Below are 13,153 nucleotides of genomic sequence, written 5' to 3'. Positions count from 1 at the left end.
CCCGGATCTCTTTTCCCCGGCTACAGGGTTCGGTTGCTAATTCTCTATTCCAGCAGAGGATTGTGATCTGTAAGTTTTCCCTAAACTGGGAAAAACACAGGCTTTTCAAACCTCCCCAGGTGGCATACCTCTTCCAACAAGTCCACACCTCCTTGTTTTCCCCAAACAGTTCCACCACCTGGGGGGCCAGGTTCAAAGACGGAGGCCATTCCCATTCAACAATCCTCAGCTGGGATCCATTTGCGATTGCGACCTCACCTCTCCTTTCTTCTCACCCATCTTCTCTCCTCTGCTTCCTTCATCTTTGGCAGCCTGAGGCATGTCATTCCTGCCAAGGTACAAGCTAACCGGTACTGCTTTATAAAATAAGAAACATAAGCACCCCCTTTCTCCAGGTTTGTAAGGCGGGGGTCGCTATACTAAATGCCCGTCTTCCTGGAGGAGAGCGATGGTTGCCCCCAACACTGCCGTTGGCATAGGTGTTCGAGTTCTCCAATGAGAGAACAGTGCGGGGGCAGGGATGTGGGGGTGTGGGATGTGAGTTCAGGTCAGTCTCGGCCCTAGTCAGGCCTTGCTTTCCATGAGGCCTCCCTCATTAGAGAGGCCCCTCTGCTTCACTCAGAGTCCATTGATTTCAGTGTAAATAAATCTCATCCAAAACCCATCCTCACAGGGACACGGAGAGAGTTGCGCTGGCCACGTATCTGGGCATCGTGGCCCAGGCAAGCACCAGTGTCTGTAAACAATTTATTCGCCTACGGGAAGGACAGTTTCCAGTGTGTGTTTCTAGTATAACAAAGAATGGATCCAAACAAGCAATCGTGATGGGTAATTTGGGGGGTGGGAGGGAGAGACAGAGGAGGAAGCCCTCAGCTCCAGGGTGGGTTAGTGGTGTGGGAATAGCCGTGTGTTGTTGGAGAGGCTGAGAGGAAGCAGCTGAGAAAAAAAAAAAAATCACTCAAGAGTAAGAAGGAGGAGGAGAGGACAAGCCTTGGGCTCAGCCTGGAGAACAAGTCCCATACTGCCCTGGGCTCAAAGGCTCCTCATTGCTCTCTGCGTGTCTGTGGACAGTCCAACCGTCTCCCCGCCTCCATATTTAGTGGTCCACCCGTGGCTCCTTGCCATTAGGTTTATTTGAAACGATAGATATATGTCAGCACTTAGAAACTACCAAACCTCCTAAACAGCCCCCCTAGACTAATAAACATTAAAAAAAAAAGTCCTGATGTAGGCTGCCTGACGGGCCCATTGGAGAGAGAGAGATAAAGTTTCCCTCCAGGATATTTATAACTTACATAATAAAAAGCTTTTCACCTTCCAGTCAAGGGAACAAAATTAATTACCGTGGCCCCTTTGACCTCACAGAACATTTTTTGCTTAAACTGGCAGGAACAGTTTGGGAAACTCTTAAAAAAGGGACGAGAGGCGGGTGGGCGTGGAGAAATGCTGGGGAGCAGGCGAGGCGGCCCCTGGCTTCTGCAGTGTTCTGGAATGGTCAGATGGGGCTGGGCTGGGGGCTGTGCATTCAGTAAAAATCTCCGGAGCCTGACCTGTCCTTTTGCCCCCCCCCCAGCTTGAATTACCTCGCTAATGATAATCAACTCACAATCTGAGGCTCTGTAATCAGCCTGCTCTCCCCCCCCAACAGATGTTGAATGGATGGTCACCAGAAGGGTCGTTTCAACCATATCTTTCTGTCATGTCTTGTCGCCTTCTCTTTTGGGCACCATTTCAAATAACAAATAGGGCATTCGATGTTGCCGGATATCTGGCTTTGAAAATATATGGGCAGCTTCAAAGTCCCGTGACTAGGGAACGGGGTTCGTTATCCATAAAGCCTCTTGTTCTGAATCCACCGAGCTCCTTGGGAAGCTGTCCACATCAGCCCAATACCGTTAATTCTCACCACCATTCCGCAAAGGAAGCAGGTGGCTAGTGTTATTTCAGCGATTTTGCAGATGGAGAGGTAGAGGCCGGGAGGGGGGTTGTGTGTGTGGCATCCACTCTGCACGGATGAGCTGGGAACAGAAGCCAGTGTCAGGCATGCAAGGTTAAAAGGGCCCTTGAGAGTTGGGTGAGGCTCAACTGGGGGTCTCTGGAAAGCTGGTGGAGGGCATGCAGGTGAGGGTGGTGAGCCCAAACCCCTACCTACCATTTATTAAAGGAGGAAACTTGACTGCTTTTCTATGTCTTATTAGGCGGTAGCACTTATGATGTCCACCCAGGATGGCAAAAGGAAGTGGGGAAGGTTGCCATGGTGAGAGCGAGAGCCCCTTTAAGCCTGTTTCCTTTCCTTGGATGAACAGGATAGTCGCAGACAAGGATAGCTGTTTTATTCCAAGACTCAGAATTTTGAGAGGCAATGTGTGGCCAACACTGATGACAGAAATTCACCCACGCTGGAGTTGGTGGGGCCTCTTCCTCCTCTTTCTCCTTTGGCTTCTGCAGTCCTCATGTGATTGGCATTTGGTTAGCTCTTTCTGGATGCCGGTGTCCCCAAGGTTGCACACACCCCTCCTTTCTACTCTCTAGGTAATGATTTTTGAGCTGAGGTTTGGTTAGAACCAGTTTTGGTTAGAACCAGCAACAACCGGGGTCTTTTCAATTACCCTGGGAGCTCAACTTTTCCCATCTGACTTTTGGTGTACAGACCGACAGACGGAAGTTACCTATGTAGTTATGGAAGAATTGGGGTGTCTGGGGTGGGCTTGGACTAAAAACAAGGGAGATGCTGTGGGTAGTTAATTGTGACTCTAAGATGCAAGCTGTCTGTTGTGCTTCTAGGAGACCGATAAGGGGGTGATGCTTGTCCCGAGAGATACAAAACCTGTGAGCTATGGGGATGCCTGTCTGCTGGTGAGTGTAGCCAGCTTCCTCACTGGTAAACTTAAGCCATAAAAGCAGATGTCACTTAGACTCTGTAAAAGTCACATGAATTGGCGCATAGAAAGCACTTCACTGTCTAGTGTTGGTGAACAGAGTTCAACCAGTTATACATAAGGACTGGAATATAATCTGTCTTCAGGAAGAGAGTTCATTTCAGGTATGGCCTGATTAAACAAAATGCCCAGTTACATCTGCATGAATCTGTGGTTTGGATACGGTCCGACCGCTCCACAATTCATGTTGAAACTTAATCTCCATCACGAGAAACGAAGAGACCAGATTGAGTAGGACCTTAGGTGACAAGGACTTTGTCCTCATGGGTGGATTAATGGGTTAGTTAGTGGGTTGAGGGTCATGGCAACAGTGGGTCTACGCTTAAAGCCAGCTAGGCTAGGTCTCTTACCTTTGGATGTCGGGTGGCCTCTGCACTCTGCCACGCAGAGGGCCATCACCGACTGTGTGCGGGGCCCCTTAACTCTGGATAAGAACTGCAAGCTCCTCTCCGCTAGTGCTTACCTGGAGTGTGGCATTGTGCTATTAGCAATAGAAAATCAACTATTGGCTCCCTATCAAGCGAGCAAAATTAACTACCGCGGCACTTTTACCCCACGGAACAGTTTTTGCTTAACTCGTTGGAACAATGTGTGAACCCTTAAATAAGGGAGAGAGTGAGGCAGAGTGTGGAGAGATATTGGGGAGAAGACAAGGCTGCCCCTTGGCTTCTACAAGGTTCTGGGATAGATGGACAGGGCTGGGCTGAGCTCTGGATTTAGAAAAACTATCTGTGGTCTGACCTGAGGGGCTAAAAACCCAGCTCAGGGGTGCCCCGGTCGGTGTGGCTGGCAGCTTCCTGGCCAAACTGCATTGATTGCCGAGAAGATGCCTCAAACCCTGGGCAGAATGATCATCTGGGCTGGCCTATCACCCTTGCCCGTGTTTTCATACACACACACCTCCTCTCTCAAACATCACTGTGCACTCTCACGTGACTGGGAATCTGCTGCAGGGAGCAGCAACAGCAGGAACACCTCGGCTGAGTGGAATCAGGCAACCAAGTCAGCTTGAGAAGAGCCGAGTGTCCGGTGCCAGGAAGAAACCTCTTCAGTTAGGGGGAAACGTTTGAGTTGAGTCTTCACAAAGAAGCGGGTGTCAGCCAGGCAGTGTTTCAGATTGAGGGAGAGCCTGAACGAGGGGGACCTGGGTATCTTTGGGATAATGAAGAGCTGCCACCGGCTGCCAGGCCCGTCTCCTGCAAGCTCTCAGAAGCCTGGATTTTATCCTGCAGGCCAGAGGGCTCGGAGGCATCGAGCAGAAAGAGGGTTGAACCTTCAAGTGAACCCAGGGACATTTTCATCCGTCCTTCATGCTCTCACGGGGCATTTGGCGGATTGAAGGAAGGCCATTGCAGATGACCATCTCCTGGGGGAGTCTGGTAGACACCCTTCCCTTCTCGCGGCCCTTGTCTCTTTCGTGATGAGAGAAATGAAGGTTTTCAGCAGATAGATGAAGACCTAGGTACACTTGACCTACACAGGCTGAGCTGGGCTGTAGGCTGTATTTAGCCTTCCTTGGAGCCTCTGGGACACGGACAGGAGAAGACTGCCTGATTTCCCTGAGGTGTGTGTACAGGGCAGGAAGCAGGAAGCAGCCGAGGCTCTGAGGTGCCAGTGTCTCCCCTTGGGAATGCTTTGGTACCAGCTCAGAAAACCACATGTTCGGCTGGGGAAGCGAGCTCTGTCTATGGGCGGTAATTGTGAGTGCAATGCTAACTCTTCTAGCTGAGTAGCCTCTGTAACCTCACCAAAAACAATCCTTCTTACAAGTACGCTTTCGATAGCCTTTATTAAAGGTGATCACTGACAGGGTGGGTGACTGACTTCTCTTTCCCTGAGTGGAGCATATTTTAAGTACTTTCAGAAGGCTTAAACTGGATCAATTAAAAAAAAAAAGACTTTTTATTTTCTGACCCAATTTCTTCTTTCTTTTTCAAATTCTCGCTCACATTTCAAGAGTTGCTTTGTTCGGTTTTACAAGTTAAAAATTCGCGGAGAAGGAGAGTTTAAGAAAACTCCAGACACCTGGGGTAAATAGCAAGATTAAGTAAGGGTGGGGGGAGGGGGAGATATTAATTAATCTAAGAATTGATTCAAATATGAAATAGACGTTCTCGGGTCAAGAGGGGTCTTGAGAAAGGGGCGGAGAGGCTGAGTGTGGTCGTGTTGATGTTCTTTTCTGTATAAATTTCAAATCGCTTTTCGGCTTTAGGTTTCTGGCAGCGGAGATGTTGTGCGGAGCGCGCTGGAAAATGGAGGCTTCTCGCGTTCTGCTTTTAGCTCCCACCACTCTGCCGAGGCAACTTCTCGCCCCTGCTGCAGTGTCTGGGCGGTGAAATGCAAATCCCAGCCGAGGAGAGCTGGCCTCCGGGGAAAGGGGGTCTTGGATGGCTTCCAAGGTCTGGAACACGGAGGAAAGACATATTTCTTTGTCACACGCAATCGGTTCTCCCCGAGGGTTTCGGCGATATGGGAAGCAAACGATGGGGAGGGGGTGGGAGCGCCGTGGTGGGGAAGTCATTAGAGTGTTCTTCTCTCAGACGGAAAGCTAAACAAAAACAAACCACCGTGAGTGTGAACACAGGCAAGCTGGAGGCCTGGAGGCCCTCTCTCGCTCAGCACTTGCCATACAGCATGGTTATCAGCCAGGGCTGCCGGGTCCTGGACACCCCTGGGACCCCCTTCGGGGACCCCTCATGTAGACACGTGTGTGGATTTCTCCCGCGATTGACCCGGATCGGGGAAGCTGTGAAGCAAACCCGATGAAGCAAACCTGAAATCATGATTATTTTTAAAGACTCTGTGTCTAGGAAAATTCAAAAGACATTTTTCTCAAGCGAGGTTCCTCTGAATATTGAAATCCACGCAGAGTCTGAGGGGAATTTAATCCACCTGTTTCTTCTGCACTTAATCCAGCAATTTCTTGCTCTGTACGAATCGTTTGACATCCAGGGACCTTTATGAAGGGTTTGTAATATATCTATATAATATATACTTATATAAAACCTTATTTGAAACAGGATGTTACTTGGGTCGATAACAGTCAAAAAAAAAAAAAGAAAGAAAGAAAAAAGAAAAGAAATCTAGCAAAATGTTTGTGTGAATCTGAACTCACAGTGAGAATCAGTACCACAGTAATAGAATATTCTCCTGTCCTCAGTTATACAGAGGTGGATAGGTTCTCCATTTGAGTTTTTGAGGAAAAAAAAATGTGTATGGGACACCTTGGAGGGCTCCGCCACCATCTGCTTGCAACCCTCAGTCGAGCCCCACCCCACCCGCCGTCTCATTCACGAGTGTTCTGAACTTGAAGCAGAGACTTCATGAGAGGCTGAGCCCTGCATGGTGTAAGAAGAATAAGAGACATTTCGAAACCAGCTGGACGCTTAGTGGTCAAGCTCAGGGGTTTGTTCAATCCCCAGTATTCATGATGCTTTGCCTGGCTTCCCCGGTAGGAGGCGCTGTTCTCCTCAGGGCTCTAAGGACGTGGGCTGGGGACTGTTTTTGTTACCCAGCACAAGGGTACCCAGCTGCTTAGTCTGGGCTGACTCTTCAGGATCGGCCCAAGACTTGGCTTCTCACTTTCCTTCTTTGGCAAGAGACCAAATCTGAGGCAGTTTCTCTAAGTGAAATTGACCCTATTCGGAAATACTCCCCTGTCTCCCACTGACTCCTTTGTGCCCATGACGGTTCTGGAACCAGAGAGCTTCCAAGATGAAGGCAAGAGGGGTGACGAACCCCAGACTGGAGCATCCCTCTGTCTTTAACTGACACCCTGTGACCCTGACAATCTACTGGTTTGGGCAGAAGGGGGCGGGGGAAGGTGTTTTTATCTTCAAACTCAGAAATGGGATGAAGGTGATTTCTGGGTTGGTTAACACTAGAAGGGCACATTCCCTACCCCGTGTAAGTTCACGCTCCTGCCGCTGACTCTCGCTTAGGTTACTATGTATGTTTTAGACAAAAATACAAGTTGGCTTTTAGATGTTTTCAGAAAGCAGTGTTTTAAACCCAGGATAGCAATTTGATTGAGACTTCCTATAGTCGAAAATAAAATAATTACAGGGTGAATTCGGAGCTCTGGCTTGGAGTTCATGCTGGTAACTCCTACCCAAGGTCCCTTGATCAGCGTGCAATATGCATTTCACTGTCATGACCTTGGCTGATTTTTGTCTGAACCGGCGCAATTGAGTTATAAGAAATCAGCCAAGAAAGGTCCCTGGGGAGAAGGAATGGGGAATTGCGTTTGCATTTTTACTGTCAATGCAAGGCTTAAGTAGAAACTTAGAACTGAGGCCCATGCCCTTTGCTCTCGGATTGCTTTCCTGTTCTCCAGACCCTTAGAAACCCTGCTCCCTGCTCTTTGCCTGGCGATCGATCGTATGTGTGGATCCTGGCAGGCTAGGAAGTTCCTGGGATTGCTTCTCCTCTCATGCATGCTTGCTCTGGTAACATGGAGTACTGGCAGTATTATTCATAAAAGGAAAGGCGGGGGGGAGATAAGAATGGGGTTGAGGCAGGAACCTGTCATTGGGAAAGAAATGACACGCTGTAAAAATCTAAAGAGTGGAGTTACAATGAGACAAACCGAAATCTGCCTTGACTAAAAGCTATTTAATTATAAGGGCTTCTGGTCGCAAGTAACTTCTAAGAAGATGGAGACTTTTGCTTATTTTTTTTTCCCTGCAATGTCCCAGCTCCCTGGAACGGTGCCTGTCACATAATGCGTCAATAAATATTCATCGCATGAAGGAGTGGAAGGGATGGAGCTAGGCACAGTCATGGTGTGACAGTCTGTCAGGCAGAGTGGTAGACTGATGTGTGGGGAAATGGAGGCAAGCCGGCCTCCACAGCCTGCTGCAAAATCTGGAGCCCAGACCCCTGGGTGGCCACACTGGTGCTATCTGTCTAAGAAAAGGGGCTGAGGAGAGGTGATTGCGGAGACACCTGTACTTCTCCGAACTCGGTACGGACAAGATGGCTTCTTGTCTGTCTCTCAGTCTGTAGCCAAAGATCAGAGGTTGGGACCCCATCGACAGCTCATAGGTGGCCAAGACTTTGTGTCCAAAATGTTGGGCCTGCTGGAGAAGTGAGGAAAGTGGGGGGTGTTTAAAGTCCCCCCGCATCGGCTCTTAAATGGTGGGGTAACTGAAAAATGGCAGGGGTGCTTTGGAGGCATACAGGACAGTGTATGACAGAAGCCCACAGGCTGGGTGGGACAGTCGTAGCCACTCATTCCCTCTTCTTCTGGAAGCTGGCCGTCTAAGATCAAGTCATTGGCCAGTTTGGTTTCTCCTGAGGACTATTCCTGGCTTGCAGACAGGACCTTCTGGCTGTGTCCCAACAGGCCCTGTTCTTGTCTGTCAGGAGAGGCTGAGCGACAGCCATGGCCCTGGAGGCTCTTCCCTGGCCTGTAAAATCTCGGTGCTAATGGGTGCGGGCTTCATCCTATAACCTCTTTACCATTAACAACCTCACTGGAGGCCCCATCTCCACTAGGGCTAGGGTTTCCGTGTATGACAGGGGACATTCTCAGGTTCAAGTGACAATGACAGCAGGGAGGAGCACATCTGAGGCCATGGCAACGGATCTCCCAACGCAACTATGATTATGGGAAATGGAGGTTCTTCTTGTATGAAGGCTTGTCTCGGATCTCTGGTGATTTAAAGCAGTGCATGTAGCTATGGAGTTGTGGCATCATGCCTCAAGAGATATACATACACACACACGCACACACATACATATGCACACACACATGCACACACATACACATGCATACACACATGCACACAAACACACACACATGCACATACACACATACACATGCACACACATACACAAACACACACATACACACATGCATGCCCACAAACACACACATACATATACACAGATGTACACACACAAACATACACACATATACACAAACATACACATGCACACACATACACACAAATATACACACATGTACACACACATGCATGCCCACAAACACACACATACATATACACAGATGCACACAAACATACACACATATAACAAGCACACACATGCACACACACATACACACAGCTACACACATGCAGATACACACACACACACACACACGAGCTTGAGGCCTGCTTTGTGATTGAAAATCCTAGCAACAGGCAAGTTGAGTAGCCACAGCGCCAGCCCGTTTCTTTACCCAGCGACTTGAAAGGCTACAGCTGTGCTTAGACTCTCAAGCTCTTCTGCAAACCACTGCCAACACAGACGGCTTACCAGCCATTCTCAGGAGAAATTTTTCTCCCATTCAGTATTGAAAGTATCATGCCAGAAACATAGTGTTAGAAGGACTCTGGGAAATCTACACTCTTATTTTATTAGCCCTGCCCTGTAGAACCCGAGGCGTTGACGCTAGCTTAAAGCCTTGAGAGGCAGGAGAAGCAGCAGGGTCCACACAGCCCTGACTTGGCACAAGCGCCCGAAGCCTTCTGATGGACTGGCTTCTCTCTGGTGTCCAGGAGGGATCACTCCATTCTCACATTTGATTTGGTCTTCAGGGAATTAATTAGCGGGATGATAAATGATCAGTGTCTTAGGTCCTCTATACCCATTCATAAGGAAACCATGGCATCCCATCTCACGGTGATCACACCAACCTTCTGGAGAAGGCAGCCTTCTAGAGGTTCCTGATTTCTTTGGAATCTTTTGAGGACCCGTGGGGTCAGATCTGGGCTTATGTCAGTTTTGTTTCTAACTTGTTACCTTCAGCAGCAACTGAGTTCATTACAATTCACACACACACACACACACACACACACACACGCACACACACACGCTGTGGATGCTGCAGGATTGGGCATAGATATGAGCTGGCTTCGGGGAGGTCACTGTGGGCACAGACACACGCTGGCTTTGCGGAGGTCACTGCGGTTCTTGTCACCATGTATTACCCTCCGCACGACTGTTACAAACAGCTGGTGTTGACAAGCCCTTAACTCCCGGTGACAGACAGCAGAAGGTTGGCTCAGAGATTAGCCTCCAGCTGGCCCTGGAGGTAAACCCTGGAGGCTGCTTCATTTTTATAGAATAAATAACACTTCCAATCTTCTTTATAATTGCTCTCTTATTTCCCACCGAGATCCCGATATTCGGATTCTGCGGGACTCATCCGTGGCTCTCCGTACTCATCTTCCATGGCCCATAAAGGATGCTTTGTCTACCCTGGATGTTGGAGGAAAACCTGAACGGTGGCCTTTCTGCTTGAGGTTTTCCTGTGTTTTTAATAGATCCATGAGCATTTCATACTGAAGGAACTAAGAAAAACTTTGAATCTAATTCCCAGTCCTGCATCAGTTTCTTTGTGACCTTGAGCAAGTGACTGATCTTGTCTGTGCCTCATTTCTGCGAGGTGGAGACAATGACATCTCTTGGATGCTATCATCGTCATGGTAATCAAGGAGCTGGCCCATGAAGGACTCTCCCCCGGTAGCTCACAGTACAGCGCAAGCATGCAATGGAGATTGTCACTGTTAATATCCTGGCATTTAAGACGAAAATCAAAAGACTTTGGTAGGGCTTTGAAATGCTTTGAAAAGGGGGTGAAGTAAAGGAGGGGATCTCAGAGCAGAATCCCCTCAGGATCGACCCATGAATGCAGAAGGCGCCAAAGGAGGCTCTGAGGACAGGGAGAGAGGGTTGTTCCTGACCACACCGCGGTCTGTGGAACACCAGCTTTCAGGCTGTGCCTGGCCCAACACAACTCCACTTTATAAAGCAACAAACCTGACCCGGATTACTCTCTCTTGAGAGTAAGCACCAAAAACCCAACGCCTCTCCATCTTGTTTGTGCGCGTAAACAGCCACCATCTGCCAACACCAGGAGGCACAAAGTGATAAATAATTTATTTGTGCCAATAAATCGTGACACCTGAAAATACACCAAACCATATCAGAAACTCGTGGCTTCCGAGCCTGTTACACTCCAGATGGGAACGTCTCACCTGAGACCGGGAAAGAAGAGGCATCTTAGGCCCAAACTGCAGCAGCCATGCCGACCAGGGCCCTGGCTAAGTCCCTAGGCAAGTTCAGAAGCATGCTGGAGTCAAGGACTCTCGTTCTTGTTCTCAGCGACGGTGAGTGTTCAGTTTCTCCTGCCCATGACAGTTGGCCCACTTCAGACCGTCCCTCAAGGGCCTGTCACCCAGACCTGCCTTTGACAACTGTGTCTGAATGGCTGGCACCTGCTAGTCCTGGGACTTCTTAGATGGTCCCCTGCAGACACCCTCTGAGCTTGCTCCCCTCTGCCGGAACTCTGTGGCCTCCTCAGTCCTCTCTGTCAGCCTTCGACTCCTGGGCTTGTAAATCTCACAGAGGGTGAACGTGAGAGCTGAGCTAACTTTAGTAATTAAGACTGGAATACAATGAGGCGCATTCTCAGGTGGCCGGCTATCAGGAGAAATTGGGACCACATTGGTAAATTACAGACAGCAAAATGGATAGAGCTTGTGACTTCATTGGTTAGCCGATGAATTCTGGTCTTGTGGAAAGATACAGGCGTGCCCATCTATGTTTCCGACATAACACACTCATGCCATACAGCTTATAAGAGTCACTCCTTATCCATGGGAGATGCAGTTTAGGACACACACACACACACACACACACGCACGCACGCACACACGCACGCACACATGCACGCACACACGCACGTGTATTTATTAGTTGTAGGGTATAGTGTGAACAGTATAGTTACGAGACAATACCTACTATTAAAAGGACAATCGTCGTCGCATACCGCAATAAAAGCCATGCTGATGTGGTTTCTCCCCCTCTATCTCTTGGTATACATCTGTCTGCGTGTGGTCTCCTCTTGATGACATGAGACAGACCATCCTGAACGACAATGTCCCCGAGATACGCCGCTATGCTACTCTATACGGGAGGCACAGACTGAGAAATAATTGACTTGTGCCAATAAGTCATGACACAGCCGTTTGAAACACAGAAATTATTAGGAATTGTGTGTTTTACTCGAAGTTTCGTCAATGTTTTTAGACCACGATTGACCCATTAGTGATACCCCAGGCAGATGGGGCAGTAAAGGCAATTCCGATTAAAAAATAAAATGTTGGCCAGATGACTTCCTTTCTGCTGGGAGTTTGTCAATAAACTGCTGCATATTTAATAGGCGTATTGGATAACTCAGCATGATTGACTTCCTCTCTCTGTCTTCTCTTTATTCCCTTCCCTTCTACTCCCTGCTTTCTCTCTTGTCTCCTCTTCCTTTTCTCTCTCCTTTCTCCCTGTGTGTGGGTTTGGAAGGCAAACCTTGAACTCATTACCTACCAAGTCCTGGGGTCACAGGCATGTGCTAACATGCCCAGCTTCTAAGTTTGGTGGTTTGAGGAAGATGGGGCGGGGTGGGGGGAAGAAAGGAAAGAAGACCTGTAGGTTAGCTCACAGATTACAAGGTGGGGTGAACGCAAGGTCTGTTGTACCCATTAACTTCTCGAATATGAGGCAGTTATTTCTTTATAATCCCGAAATTTCTAGCTTATAAAAAGGAGATAATTTCTGTCTCAAAAACAAACAAACAAACCCATGCACCTCAGTAAGATGCTGTAGAAACACCCAGGGTTATAATGAACAGATGACCTGGGAAGCTGACCCAGTGGGTACCTGATGACATTAATCCAACTGTTTGCGGAAGCTGCCGGCCCTGCCTTCCAGCAGCGCGGGAACGGTTTTGGTTTTGGTTTTGGCTCCCCCACACATGGACAGCTAGAATCTGAAGATCAAGATCTCCACTCCTTTTACTTTCTCAAGACTGTCGCCTCCCTGCCAGGAGAGTCAGGAGTGGTGATCTTTTAGGATGCACTTAAGTATCTTCTCCCAAATTTGCCTAAGAAGGCTTCCCTGAATACTCAGCTAAAAGCAAGGCTGGAAGGTGAGCCGGCAGCCCCTGGTTTCCAAGCAGAAACAAAGATGGCCTGCTGGTAACCCATGGGGTGCCCTTGTGGGGTTCGGACAACCTCTTAGAACATCCGGGCTTTCTTGGCTTGGAAGCAGCCAGCAGTGCTCACACTGAAGCGCTAGGGTACCTTAGTTGGGGGTTGTCCGAAAGCTCGTTTGACTCAGGTTTTGACTGTCTTTAGGTGCTGTACCCAACTGCAGCCGAACTATAACCGGCCAGAACCTTCCGCAGTCTCCTCTTCCCCGCGTCTTAC

Source organism: Myodes glareolus, chromosome 27, assembly GCF_982192425.1.
Source record: "Myodes glareolus chromosome 27, mMyoGla1.1, whole genome shotgun sequence".
NCBI lineage: Eukaryota > Metazoa > Chordata > Mammalia > Rodentia > Cricetidae > Myodes > Myodes glareolus.
The sequence above is the reverse complement of the archived record's forward strand: the minus strand, read 5'-3'. Positions refer to the sequence as shown.